Raw genomic sequence first — 13,382 nt, 5'->3', positions numbered from 1 at the left:
TGCATTGGCGGAACTGTCATTTGCAGTCAGGCAAATCATGTGAAAAGTTTCCCGTCGTGATTATGGCCGCACTATCAGAATTAACAGACTTTGGACGCAGAGTGGTAATTGGAGCCAGAAGTATGGGACATTCCATTTCGGAAAATAGTTAGGGAATTTTGTATTCCGAGATCCACAGTGTCACGTGTGCACCGAGATCACCAGGCAGTGGCCGACAGCTGTCACTTGACGACCGAGAGCAGCAGCGTTTGCGGAGAGTTGTCAGTGCTAACAGATAGGCAACAGTGCGCGAAATACCCGCAGGAATCAGTGTGAGACGTACGATGAACGTAACAGTTAGGATAGTGCAGCGAAATTTGGCGTTAATGGGCTATGGCAGCACGAGACCGACGCGAGTGACTTTGGTAAAGTACGAGATCACCTGCAGCGTCTCTCTTGCGCTCCTGACCATATCGGTTGTACCCTAAACGCCTGGAAAACCGTGACCTCGTCAGATGAGTCACGATTTCAGTTGGTAGGAGCTGATGGTAGGATTCGACTGTGGTGCAGACCCCACAAAGCAATGGACCCCAGTTGCCAACAGGGCAGTGTGCAAAATGGTGATGGCTCCATAATGGTATGGATTGTGTCCACATGGAACGGACTGGGTCCTCTGGTCCAAATGAACCAATCGTTGTCGGAAAATGGTTAGATTCGGCTGCCTGGAAACCATATGCATCCATTAATGGAATTCATGTTCCCAATCAACGAAGGAATGTTTATGGATGACAGTGCTCCATGTCACCGGGGCACAGTTGATCGCGATTGATTTGAAGAAGATTACACTACATTGCAGTACATTAATACTTGTTCCACAGATCATAAATACATTTCGTAATGGTGTGGAACGTGTCAGTGTAGCATACGTTTTATTTATACGATACAACCCTATCCTTTTCTTTTTACCGTCACTACTTCATATCTAAACATTCATCTATTGAGTAGAAGGAGTTGTCATTCTGAAATTCTTTTAAATTCTGGTTGGCAATCTGTCAGACTTTTAACGCTACTTAGCAAATGACCAAAAATTTTTGTGGCAGCATAATTTACTCATATCTGAACCAAAGTCAGATGTAACACAGAAAAGTGAAGATCATCGTTCCTTCTAGTGCTGTAGCTATGCACTTTGCTATTATTTTTGTTTATTAATAACAAATTTCATAAGTGACAACATGTATTACGAGTTTGTGTTTTTTAGTCTTGCATCAGCGAGCTGCACAGATACAGAGCTCTCGAACCTACAGTCATCAAGCAGTCTTCCTTCCATAGTGCTCCTCCACAGTGCTTTTCTCACTGTTTGTTAACGTAATTCGAGCTTAAATTAATTTTGTTTTCCTGCTCGCTTTTGATTAATCTTTGCTTCGGTTAAGGGTAAGTGATTTTATGTTAAATGCAAAGAAACCTTTGATTTACCTTTGTTCGACTTTAGAGTAAATAAGATTGTGTTAAAAGCAGACGTGTCTCCCATCACATGATCCTTAACTTGTCCTAAGGCTTTCCTGGTTAATTAGTAGGAAGGTAACCTGGTATACTATCAAGTTTTGCTTTGCTGTCTCGGTGCTGTCCTTTGCGTACAGTGGCCACTTTAGACTAAACGTATTGTTACTTTACATTGATCCTTGTTCCATAGATCGTGAATATGACATTTCTTAATAATGTGGAACGTTTCCGTTTAACATAAGTTTTATTTACAAGATATAATCCCTCTTTTTTATTTCTTTTTTTTTACCATTGGTAGTTCATATCTGAAAATTGATCTACTGGGCAGACGGAGTTGTCATCCAGAAATTCTTTTAATTTATTTTTAAATTCTGATTGGCTATCTATCAGACTTTTAATGCTATTTGGTAATAGACCAAAGATTTCTGTGGCAGCATAATTCACCCCTTTTTGTGGCAAAGTCAGATATAGCCCCGAATAGTGAAGATCATTCTTTCTTATAATTTTGTAGCTATGCACTTTGCTATTATTTTTGAGTTGGGATTCGTTATTAATAACAAATTTCATGAATGAATACAATAATTGCGAAGGTACTGCGAATATCCCGAGTTCCTTCAATAAATGTCTGACAGGTGGTCTTGGGTGGGCTCTGGCTTTTGTTCTGATTAAAAGCTTTTGTGCAATGAATACGTTTTCTCTTAATGATGAATTACCCCAAAATATGCCACACGAAAGCAGTGAATGAAAATAGGCATAGTAGACTAATTTACGTATATGTTTGTCAACAAAATTTGCAATGACCCTAATAGGTTAAGTCGCTGATCCTAAACGTTTCAGCACGCCATCAATGTGTTTCTTTCAATTCAATTTCATCAAAGTACACATCCAGACATTTTGAATACTCTGCCTTAACAACAGACTTCTGTTCAGAGTCTATATTTCTCATGGGGTTACCCCATTTACTGTACACTACTGTATATACCGTGTTTTCCAAAATTTTGTGAGAGTCCATTTGAAGAGAACGATTTAATAATTTTCTGAAATACGTGGTTTGCAATTTCTTCAACTACTTCTTGTTTTCTGGGTATGATTTCTATACTTGTATCATCAGAAAAAATAAGAAGCTTTCAGTCTTCATGAATTTCAAGAGGTAAGTCTCTAATATGTATTAATAACAATAAGGGATCTAAGACTGCACCCTGTGCGACACCATTCTAGATACCTCCCCAATTAGACGACTCTACTGATTTTTGCAGGCCATCTGTACTGTTAATTTCAACCTCCTGGATTGTTCCAGTTAAACATGAATTAAACCATTTGTGCACTGTCCCACTCATTCTGGGCAATTGCAGTGAATGATTTGACCATCCAGATCACTTGACATGAATCCCATCAAACATATATGGCACATATTCGAGAGGCCAGAACGTACAGGAAATCCTATACCGGTCATAATTTCGCTATTATGGACAGCTATAGAGACCACATTGCTCAGTATTGATGCAGGGGACTTCCAACGACTTGTTGAGTCTGTGCCACGTCGAGTTGCTGTACTACGCCGGACAAAAGAAAATCCGACATGATATTAGCAGGTATCCCATAACTATTATCACCGCAGACTATATCGCTAACATTAGTATGTGGTAGAGTTTTGGAACCTGTTTTTGTTCGTGTATTATGATATTTCTACAAATCACTAAATCTTTTCTGCATGAAGCAACACGCATTACTCAAACAATTATCGTGTGACACCTATCTCTCTTTGTTCGTCCACGAGGCCCAGAAAGCTGTAAATACCGGCACCTGGGTTTATGTCATGTTTCTTGATTTCCAGAAGGAATTCAATACAGTTACACGCTGCCGGATTATAAACTAAATGCGAGTGTACGGAATATCATAGATTTGCTGTGTACTTGGACTGAAGAGTTACAAACCAGCAGAATTCAGCAATTCATTGTCAACTGAGAGAAATCTTCTAGAGTAAAAGAATCTAGGACACACCCCAAGAGAATGTTACGGGATCATTACTTTTCCCAACAGACGTAATTGACCTAGGCTGTGCTATAACGTCGGAAGTTGCGCGAAACTTTTAGTGGACATTGCTGTTATATAAGTCACAAAGAAACGTTACAAAGCTAGAAAATTGTAGCGAGATGGAGGAAGACCTGCAGTGGCTCAGCTATTGGTGCAGAGTTTAGTAGCTGTCTCTCCACATAAATAAATGTATCAAATCGTGTATTGTATGAATAGACAATATTGTACACAATATTTCCAATCACTCACAAGCAGCTGTCACATCATTCACATATGGGAACACAGCTATATGTATTGGAATAGGTACATAATATTAATTGCAAGTAATGAAGGTACCGGACAGATTTATTGGAAAAATCCTCAAGAAGACCAGTCTACAAGTCCATTTGCAAATGAGGTAGCATGCAAATGCCTCTTTCTACCAGCTCTTGAACACTGGTCTTCATTCTGGAACAGGTGTTAGATAGAAATCATAGAGGAAATGAAGCAGATCAAAAGGAGGGTAAATCATTTCGTCACAGTTTGATTTAGTAAGCATAAAAGCGTTACAGAGATACACAGCCTGTTCCACTGGCCGAAGCTACAAGATGCAGTGTGCCAGGCGTACTGTGGCGGTGAGTGAGTGGTGATGACAGGCCATGGGGCACAGGGTACACATTATTAAAAAGTAAAAAGAGCTTAATTGATCTTGATACATGGCATAGTGTGGTAGACATGACTCTTTTCGTTGACCCTGGCTGGGACTGTTGTACGGGCAGCGACTTCCATCTGGTACTGTTGCCGAGCCGGTGCCTGAGGCTGGCAACCTCTGTTGGCCACAGCTGTTGACATCAGAGGCAATTGTGTTATGCTCCAATGTCCTCACACTCGTTAGACGGCATCTCAGCTCCACACAAGCTGTAGTGTTGGCGTGAAGAGACTTCTCCTCATGGGATACAGCTTTCTACCCTCAGACATAGATTGCCTGGGGCTGCTGTTGTGGCGCCGAGAAACTCTGCTTTGGAGTCGTCAGAGCAGTCGGCATATTGGCAGGGCTGTGCCTTCAAGTCCTATGAAGGACTTAGTGCTGCTGGCAGGTGCAGCCTGGTCTCGAACACATGGCCGCGACTGGTAGAGCCCATTCATCACTCCTACTAAAAACTGTTATGGGGTCATGTTGGTACTGTTGGCTTTAGGCGACGATGAATGATTCCTGCCTTAAAATCCAGGCTTATTTCTATGCCTGCAGTGCCCATTTGTTTCACTAATGCCCGGCGTCTAATCACGTTACCATAATAAGAGACTTGCCATGGTGTGATGACACTGGCTTTCCTTGCATCGGCTCTACGGCACTGTTTACCGGTGAGCTCGGCTACCAACAGTGTGCAGTTCATTGACAGGTGTGTTACTGTGAACCAACAGTCACCACAATGGCGGCTACCAATCCAGGGCTCTTAATCCAACGCTCTATGGTGTCTTTATGCTACTTATTATTACTTTTGTTAGAGACTAATAATTTTTTGACCAGAAACTGGGTGGCTACTTTACACTCCCCTCCCTTATACAGAAGAGCTGGTCTCTAGGGTCTTGGTCTACCCAGTTACCTGTTCTAATTAATTCTTTACATCATCTGTAAAACTAGTATCCAACATTAAATCAGCTATTCTTAACTACTACGCTAATTCCTATGTTAAAAATCTGTAAATCTATCTCTCATCTCCCGCTTGGTGTATCCAGTCTAAAGGGACTTTGATGAGCGCTGGGTCGGTCTTCCACATGTTTTGCCGTTTCAAATAGATGACATTAGAGGCGCGAGGGCACGAGGGATTAATCCACCCCTCTGAGGCTGCTATTATTCGGTTGACTGAATAGTCCAGTCAACGTTTCCAGGTTTTGTTAAGGAAGGAGAGGTTTTGTTTCGACATCACTAAAGGTTCGTGTGGCCAGCACAGCTGTGACTACGTCACAGTTAGTAGTGTAACTCATTTTTCTCTAAAGGTCTCTTTAATTTTCCTCTAGGTAGTATCTATCTTACACCTAGTGAAATAAGCCTCTATATCCTTACATTTGTCCTCTAGGCATCCCTGCTTAGCCATTTTGCACTTCCTGTCGATCTCATTTATGAGACGTTTGTATTCCCTTTTGCCTGCTTCATTTACTGCATTTTTATATTCTCTCCTTTCATCAATTAAATTCAATATTTCTTTTGTAACCTAATGATTTCTTCTAGCCCTCGTCTTTTTACCTACTTGATCGTCTGCTGCCTTCACTACTTTATCCCTCAGAGCTACCCATTTATCTTCTACTGTATTTCTTTCCCTCATTCCTGTCAATTGTTCCCTAAAGCTCTCCCTGAAACTTTGAACAACCTCTGGTTTAGTCAGTTTATCCAGGTCCCAGTTCCTTAAATTCCCACCTTTTTGCAGTTTCTTCAGTTTTAATCTACCAATTAATAATAGAAGGTAAAAATTTTTGTCCTTAAAAAAACATGCATTTGAAGACAATTAGCGGCTGAAGGCTTTCACTACACGTCTTAAGGACAATTATACTTAAAACACATTAATAAACATTTTTTAGAACCAAGAAATTTCTTTTTAAACTTACAACAGAATGGCCAAAAGCTTAATTAAAGAAATATCAAAAATGAAACAAATGATCCCTCAGTCACAAATTTTTTAGTTTTATTGACCAGGTTTCAACAGTTCTAGGAGTGAATTCATCACAATTTAGACATTATGTTATAAACCACTTTGTATGTCTAAGTTCTGATGAAGGCACTCTTACAAGTGTTGAAACCTCGTCAATAAGACTAAAAAAAAGTGTGACCGAGGGCTCATTTTTTTTCATTTTCTATTTATAAACGGTCACTGAACCAAGCAGCCCTGTTTAAAACTTTGTGAAAGAAATATTAACTTTTTGCTCAGGTTAAGGCCACAAGCAAATCTGAAACAACGACTGAAGGCCTGAACAACAAGTCAGACAAAGAATTTTAAATAAACCCCTTCCTTCTTAAAAAAAGTTTTTCTTTAAAGAATACACACGGCTGAAGGCCTTATTTAAAAGGGTTCACATAAATCCTCAGCTGAGGGCCATACATAACACATGGAACAACTAACGCCTTAGGGATTGGATTAGAAACAATTTCAGGCAGAACAAATTTTAAGGAAAAATATTTTTTTAAAAATAAAGTCAATCATCAAAATTTTAATTTAACGTGGTTGAAGGCTTTTGTGTAAAATTTAAAAAGAACTGAATTAATACATGGCTGAAGGCCTCACACAATACTTCCAACTAAAATGACAATCACAATCTAAAACAAACAGCACAAGTGGTGCTCAGCAGTGTTTCAAGGATCGCCTGAGAAGGTAGCTCAAACGTAAGGTGGGGTGAGACAGGCAGCTGAGAGCTGAAATTAAATAATCGGAGGGCAACCCAAACTAGGGACAGCTCAGGGACTGACCAACAATTCCCTTCCGTCCTACCAACGGCACAACGATGGAAAATATTGGCCAAGGGCGAGGATACGAACAGCAGTACGTCTTCAGAAATTGATGTTTACAAACAATCAAGAGAATAATAACCACTCTAAGCAAATATAAACTAAACAACATAAAAAGCTGTCGAACTACATGCCGTGCCGGACTGTATCAGCACTATGAGGAAAGGCACACTGCCGGAAAACTACGCTAACGACCAGACAGGTAACTGGGGCGTTAACGGCCACAAGGCAGAAAATACCGCTGGTGCACTTCAGTGGTAAGTAACAGTCAATTTAATAACTAATTACAATATAGGGAGACGGCTGCAAGATTTCGCCGACCCTAACACATCATATGTTGCTGCTAGCCCGAACGGCCCAGGGAGCAACCACCCGCAAATGAATGATGAAATGTCACAATAGTTGAGGTTTCATAGCAGGTTAACTGATCACTCAACTTCTTGACGTCCGTCGTCAACGAGGTCATTAGAGACGAAGCATAATCTCAGATTGGGGAAGGATATCGGCCGTGACCTCTCAAAGGAATCATCCGCGACGGTGGAGCTGGAAGAGTTACACGAGGTACATGACCACATTTTATTGGGCCATGGAGGTTCTGGGTGACGAATCGGAGGATGGCGAAAAACTATTGGCGGAAAAGGAAGAAAAATGATGTCGATCATCGATACATCAGGAACTGTGTGGATTTTGCACAGTGAGTGGTTCTGAGTGGGAAGCCAGTACTGTTGCAGAGGCTGCCAGAATCTACGAAACAATTCACTTTCATTGGGTTGGGCGTGTTAGTCACATTCAGAAGACCACCAGCAGGTAATCGTTTTGTACTGACCACAGTAGACCATTTCTATAGCTTCAGTCAAATGGTGCTGATACCAAACTAACAGTCGGTCACGGTCTCATGAACATTGGTCAATAATTGAATATTCAAGATTGGAGAGCTAGAGGCGATATTTACGGAGGGAGGGATGAATTTCATGTCAGACCTGATGAAAGAGTTACGTCAGTTACTAGAGGTGTAAAAAACTGAGAACCAGTACACTTCACCCATAAACTATTTTAAGAACGGATTTAATTCGTCGAACAATTGGGGAGTTACTATGTGAACTCATAAAATTCAGTTTGGGATACGTATCTAGCCATCGTGCTGAGCGTACACAACTCCAAAGTAAACACTAGTACAGGATTTTTTGAGGTGATTCATAGAAAGAAAAGATGCCGTCATCATTCGATATGATTAACTATAAAGGAGACAAAAAAGGACAAGCTGTACAGGACTCTGCTAGAACGGCAAGGGAAGTATGGAGAAAGTTCCAGGGAACAACTACTAAGGCTGTGGCGAAGCAGGAAGAGGTCGTGAAACGAGTAGGAACCTCAATATGAAGTGGGTCAATAGGTAACGTTTTCAAGCCTATATGCTCCAAAGGGAAAAACGAAGAAGTCTGTAACACGGAACCAGCGTCCGTACCAAGTACTTGAAACTACATCACTAGTAAATGTGAAGCTACAACAACTGTGCATGCTGGACATCTACGATCATTTAAGGGTGCGTCAGAGGCAACTGCATGAGAGGTATTGGTAAAAGCGACGAGAGAGCAAAAAAGAAGAATCATAAGGATGAGCGACAGTAGGGAGAGATAGAGAAACCTCAAGCTTATTATGCACGGATCTCAAAGAATTAATTGATATGTTGTGTTACATTTACTATTCGTGAATGTTATTCTTTTGTGTATGACAAGGGTATTAACGTTGTTTTGGGGAGAATTATATGTTTCGTAAGGGTAGTGTATTGAGACGTGGGTTCAGAGACTCGTTCACAGACTCTGCCTAATAATAACTGTCCTTTGTCAAAGTCGCTTATCTCACTGGATTTCCCCATTTGCAGCCCATACCTTCGCAAGACTGATTTCCCGTCCGTATCTGCTCCGCTTGCATATTTTTATTGCCAGGTCATGTGCCTGCAACGCCACCAGGTGGCATACAGTGTGTCGGTGGGCAGTGGTCGTAATGTATTGGCTTATTTGTATGCTGACAGTGTCCCCAAGCTGCTTAAGACACCGTTTTCGGTCTATCTTCTGGAGCAACTTCAAAATCATGGTACCTATTCATTACTTCCATTGCCGAGAAATACTATCAACCAACTCTTGGTTCAATAATTCCTCCAGAACTTGTTCCAGTCACCGTGGAATTCTACATGGCCTCTGATATACCAGTGCTGCGTTTTCTACCGGAATTCTGCATTGTGTTACTGGCATAGCAGGAAACGGCTCTTGCAGAAAAATCCTGAAATCCTGAAATTCTAGAAACAGAGCCTCTATTTGTGTACTACCCCTGCTCTTTAAAAGCTTCAATGCCTCACAAAATTCAGTTCCAGCCGAATCCTTTGCCTCGATATAGCCAACACCACTTGTGTGGAAATCTTACTCATGGAGACTGTCCAGTTAAACCAATAACATTCTGTTTAACAATTTAGCTTCTTTGTATCACCAATGTTATCTACATTTTCCTCTGTCCCTCTCTTGTACACGTGCAATGCTTGGTTTCATTAAACAACATGCCGCAACGAATATTTCACTAACCTCTGGCGGTTCTGTTACACATCATACGAACTGGTAATTCAGGTCCAACATTCACTCATAGCGATTTCTTAGTGCCTCTTGACACACAAGCATGCGAATCAAGCCTTAATGTCATTGCTCACAGTGTAACTGCATTGGTTCGTACATCAGACATTCCTTGCGGCTTATCAGTACTGACAACAGTTTTCCCTGGCCCGAATGTCTTCTCACTAAGTTCTACTACACTCAATAGAAGATCACTTATGTTGATGCAGGAAGTCAAACCCTAGTGTCCTCACTTACATTAGGCACAACATCTACACATTGTTCAAACCTGGCGCCTCCTACCACAAGCAAAATTATAACGTGATTGGTTCCAACGCCTCCTTTCCACTAACTTTCTTGAGGCCACTGAAACATATACTCCTGTGACCAACTTCATATTTCCTACCATCAGTCACACATTCCACCTCTCCATTCGTTCTAACTGCATTCATTTTTGCTTAGAACTTCTTCAGCAGAGAATTGCTCCTGGACGAACTCTATTACCACCATCATGACCGGTGGCCTGCATCACTCCTGCTACCATTACCATTAATTTCAGGCCACCGTTATTAATTCCATCACTCCTTTATACCCTATAGCTCTGTCTTTGCATATGTCCTAACGGTCTACAGTTAAAAGAACTTTATACTCGTTGCAAAAACATGCTTTCGCTCCCTCTCTCCTGTCGCTCTCTCAGTGTTCTGGTATTCCAGCGCTAACCTAACCCCAGCGTGGAGCTTTATAGTCTCCCCCATACAAACATCTGTAGACATCGGTGGTGCCAAACCTCTCACAAACGTTTCGAATGCTCGATGGTCGACTTCCTGAAGTACCACCTCGTTCATCTCGTCATTCTGCGATAATTCATAGATGTGAACATTCAATTTCATAATCCTATTTTCCAAGTCCTCCAATGAGTCATTACGTCCTCTGGAAACATTACCCAAGTGCTCCCGAAAAAACCGCTGGTCGACTTCCTGCAGTACTACCTGGTTAACCTCGTTATTCTGCGATCAACTAGTGAGCCATGGGCAGCTAATATTTCTCCTGTCATTACTGTTAACACGTGACTTTCAAATAAGCCTTACTAAAGACTGAACTTGCGACCTCGCATTGAAGGGGTTCCTTGTGAGTACACGGACAAGGCTGGTGCAAGGACGCCTCCAGCAGACTTTCTGGGTGACGTTCGTTTGACCACAAACTTCTCTGTGCCTAGGCTTTACCTAGATCTAACAAGTCTGTATGTCCCGCATGAGCATCAGAAATCTAAGGCGCTGCAGTCATGGACTGTGCGGATGGTTCCGGCTGAGGTTCGAGTCCTACCTCGGGCATGGGTGTGTGTGTTTGTACTTAGGATAATTTAGGTTAAGTAGTGTGTAAGCTTAGGGACTGATGACCTACCAGTTAAGTCCCATAAGATTTTACACACATTTGAACATTTTTGAGCATCAGAAATTCCGTTCAGTGGAACGAGATAGCTTACCGATATGGCACACTGTTTAAGACCGTGAACTACCATTCGTTCGCAGATAGATAAAAACTTCTGTGTCGTCATCCACTTTTAGAGTTTTTATAATTTTCCTAAATAGCTCAGCTACAATTCCGGGATGGTTCCTGTGTCAAGAGAATATGCTATTTTTGATGATTTTTATTATTCCCTGCATTGAATTACATTGCATTGCTAAGCTGCATACTTGTTACAAATGACTCAGATGTATCTCTGTCTCATTTAGTAATAAAATGGTAGTGAAATTTTACTCCGTCCGTCTTTACTCAGTTCAAAATGGCTCAAATGGCTCTGAGCACTATGGGACTTAACTGCTGAGGTCATCAGTCCCCTAGAACTTAAAACTACTTAAACCTAACTAACCTAAGGACATCACACAACACCCAGCCATCACGAGGCAGAGAAAATCCCTAACCACACCGGGAATCGAACCCGGGCGTGGGAAGCGAGAACGCTACCGCACGACCACGAGATGCGGACTTTACTCAGTTACTATCCTCTTAATCAACTGTGGTAGCCAAACAGCCCAATTGTCGCCACACTGGTTTTTCCAGTTACTGCTCTGACGCAGCGATGTTTGCGTTCTGCGCACTTTTTTTTTGAAGAGAAGATCGAGGGAATAATCGGCTTAAACCTTCACTAAGGGCCATCATTGAAATCGTTGACTGATTTTCCAAACGTTTTGTGAAGAATTCATGTAGATTACTCTGTGAATACACAGTTCTGTGATCAAATATTGTAATTCCTTGTAAGAGAAAAATTGAGATCGTGGCACTTTCTGTAAATAGCAATCAACAAGATATATATAATGTACTTTCCGTCTATAATCTTTGTTTTATATACCATGCCTTTGGTAATGAGTGGTGATATTTGTCTTCCGAACCGGCTACAAGACGTAATACTAGATATGAGAAATCAAAAATCATAAATTAGCAGCAATGAATAGCTAGCCAACGAGATTAAACTACGTTTTGCTTTTTTGCACCAATTTTGGTCTTGTTTCTTGTTCTTCAGACTTGTATGTCTTCTTCAGATTGTGTCAGCTTTATTTCCTGTAAGATGTAGATTTATTGTTTGGCATACCGACAGCTATGCATAAAATCTAGATTATTTGAAAGTTTAATGGGATCTATTGTGAAGCCAAGCTCTTTGCAGTAATCACAAGGACGTCTACTTTTTATTATCCCCTACCAGCGAGACGATGAAATCCTTGTTGAAACACGTTAAAATGTAATAGCTAAACAAACATACAGCCTATTTTCTCCTAGTGCTCGTCAATGACCGACTAAATGCTATCAACTCTACCTGTTTACTGAAGATTCACAAAATGGACAATCACATTATTAAGCGACAAATTATTTAAAACACGACGGTGATTAGCAAGACCCTTATTGTTAATACCACGTCACAGAACAAACATGAAAACAATACTTCCAATAATTCTCAGAGGCAGGAAAGCCTTATTTTGAATATCTTTACTTACAAGAAAAGTTGTTTAGAGAAGTGACTGTCTCCCTCACTGGGAATAAATTCCCTGTAACTCTTCACCCTCCTTTCTTTAAAACTACCGAATAACAACATTAATGAAAGTTAATATTACGACTCAAGAGTAACGTATTCCCTTGTGTGATTTACTGGAAAAAGATATCGACGTTTTCATAAAACACTGAGTAGATGTCTGAAATTAAAATTTAAAGCATTGTAGCAAATTGTAATCGCTTTTTGTCTACTTAAATTTCGCTTGTAGGTTATGTTACCTGTTCACGTGTTCTTGCCTGAAAGTTTACGAATCAATTTTACTTACGCAGGTCATACGTAGAATAATCTTCTGCATTTGGGAACGCTTCAGATGAAACAGCTATGCCGTATCTCTCTTTCCATGAGCTAATTGAGAGAGTGCAAGAGGCTATGCTGAACTGAACAAAACATTTTCGTCGCACAGTGTACTTTTTTGTGATGACGTTAGAAGTTAGGGGTCGTTACCATACGTTTCGAGAACACAAAAAGTTGTATGTCATTTCTTTCATAACACATTGCTTAACGATAAATGTAGCGACATAATGTGTATCGAAGAAACATATACTCAAAAGCTTGATGCTTAGAATGTGGTTCGTCTGATGAAACTAAATGAATGGCTCTTCGTCTTTGAAGCATTTTCAGTGGCCTGTAATACAGCTTGTTTTTGTATATAGTATTTGCATTACATAATAATTACAGATTTGTTACTACTTTGCAGTATACTGTTATTCTTTTGTTGTAAGGTGAGAATACACGTTCCGTAGCGCAA

This window comes from Schistocerca gregaria, chromosome 1, assembly GCF_023897955.1.
Source record: "Schistocerca gregaria isolate iqSchGreg1 chromosome 1, iqSchGreg1.2, whole genome shotgun sequence".
Classification (NCBI taxonomy): Eukaryota; Metazoa; Arthropoda; class Insecta; order Orthoptera; family Acrididae; genus Schistocerca; species Schistocerca gregaria.
Note: the sequence above shows the minus strand (reverse complement) of the source record.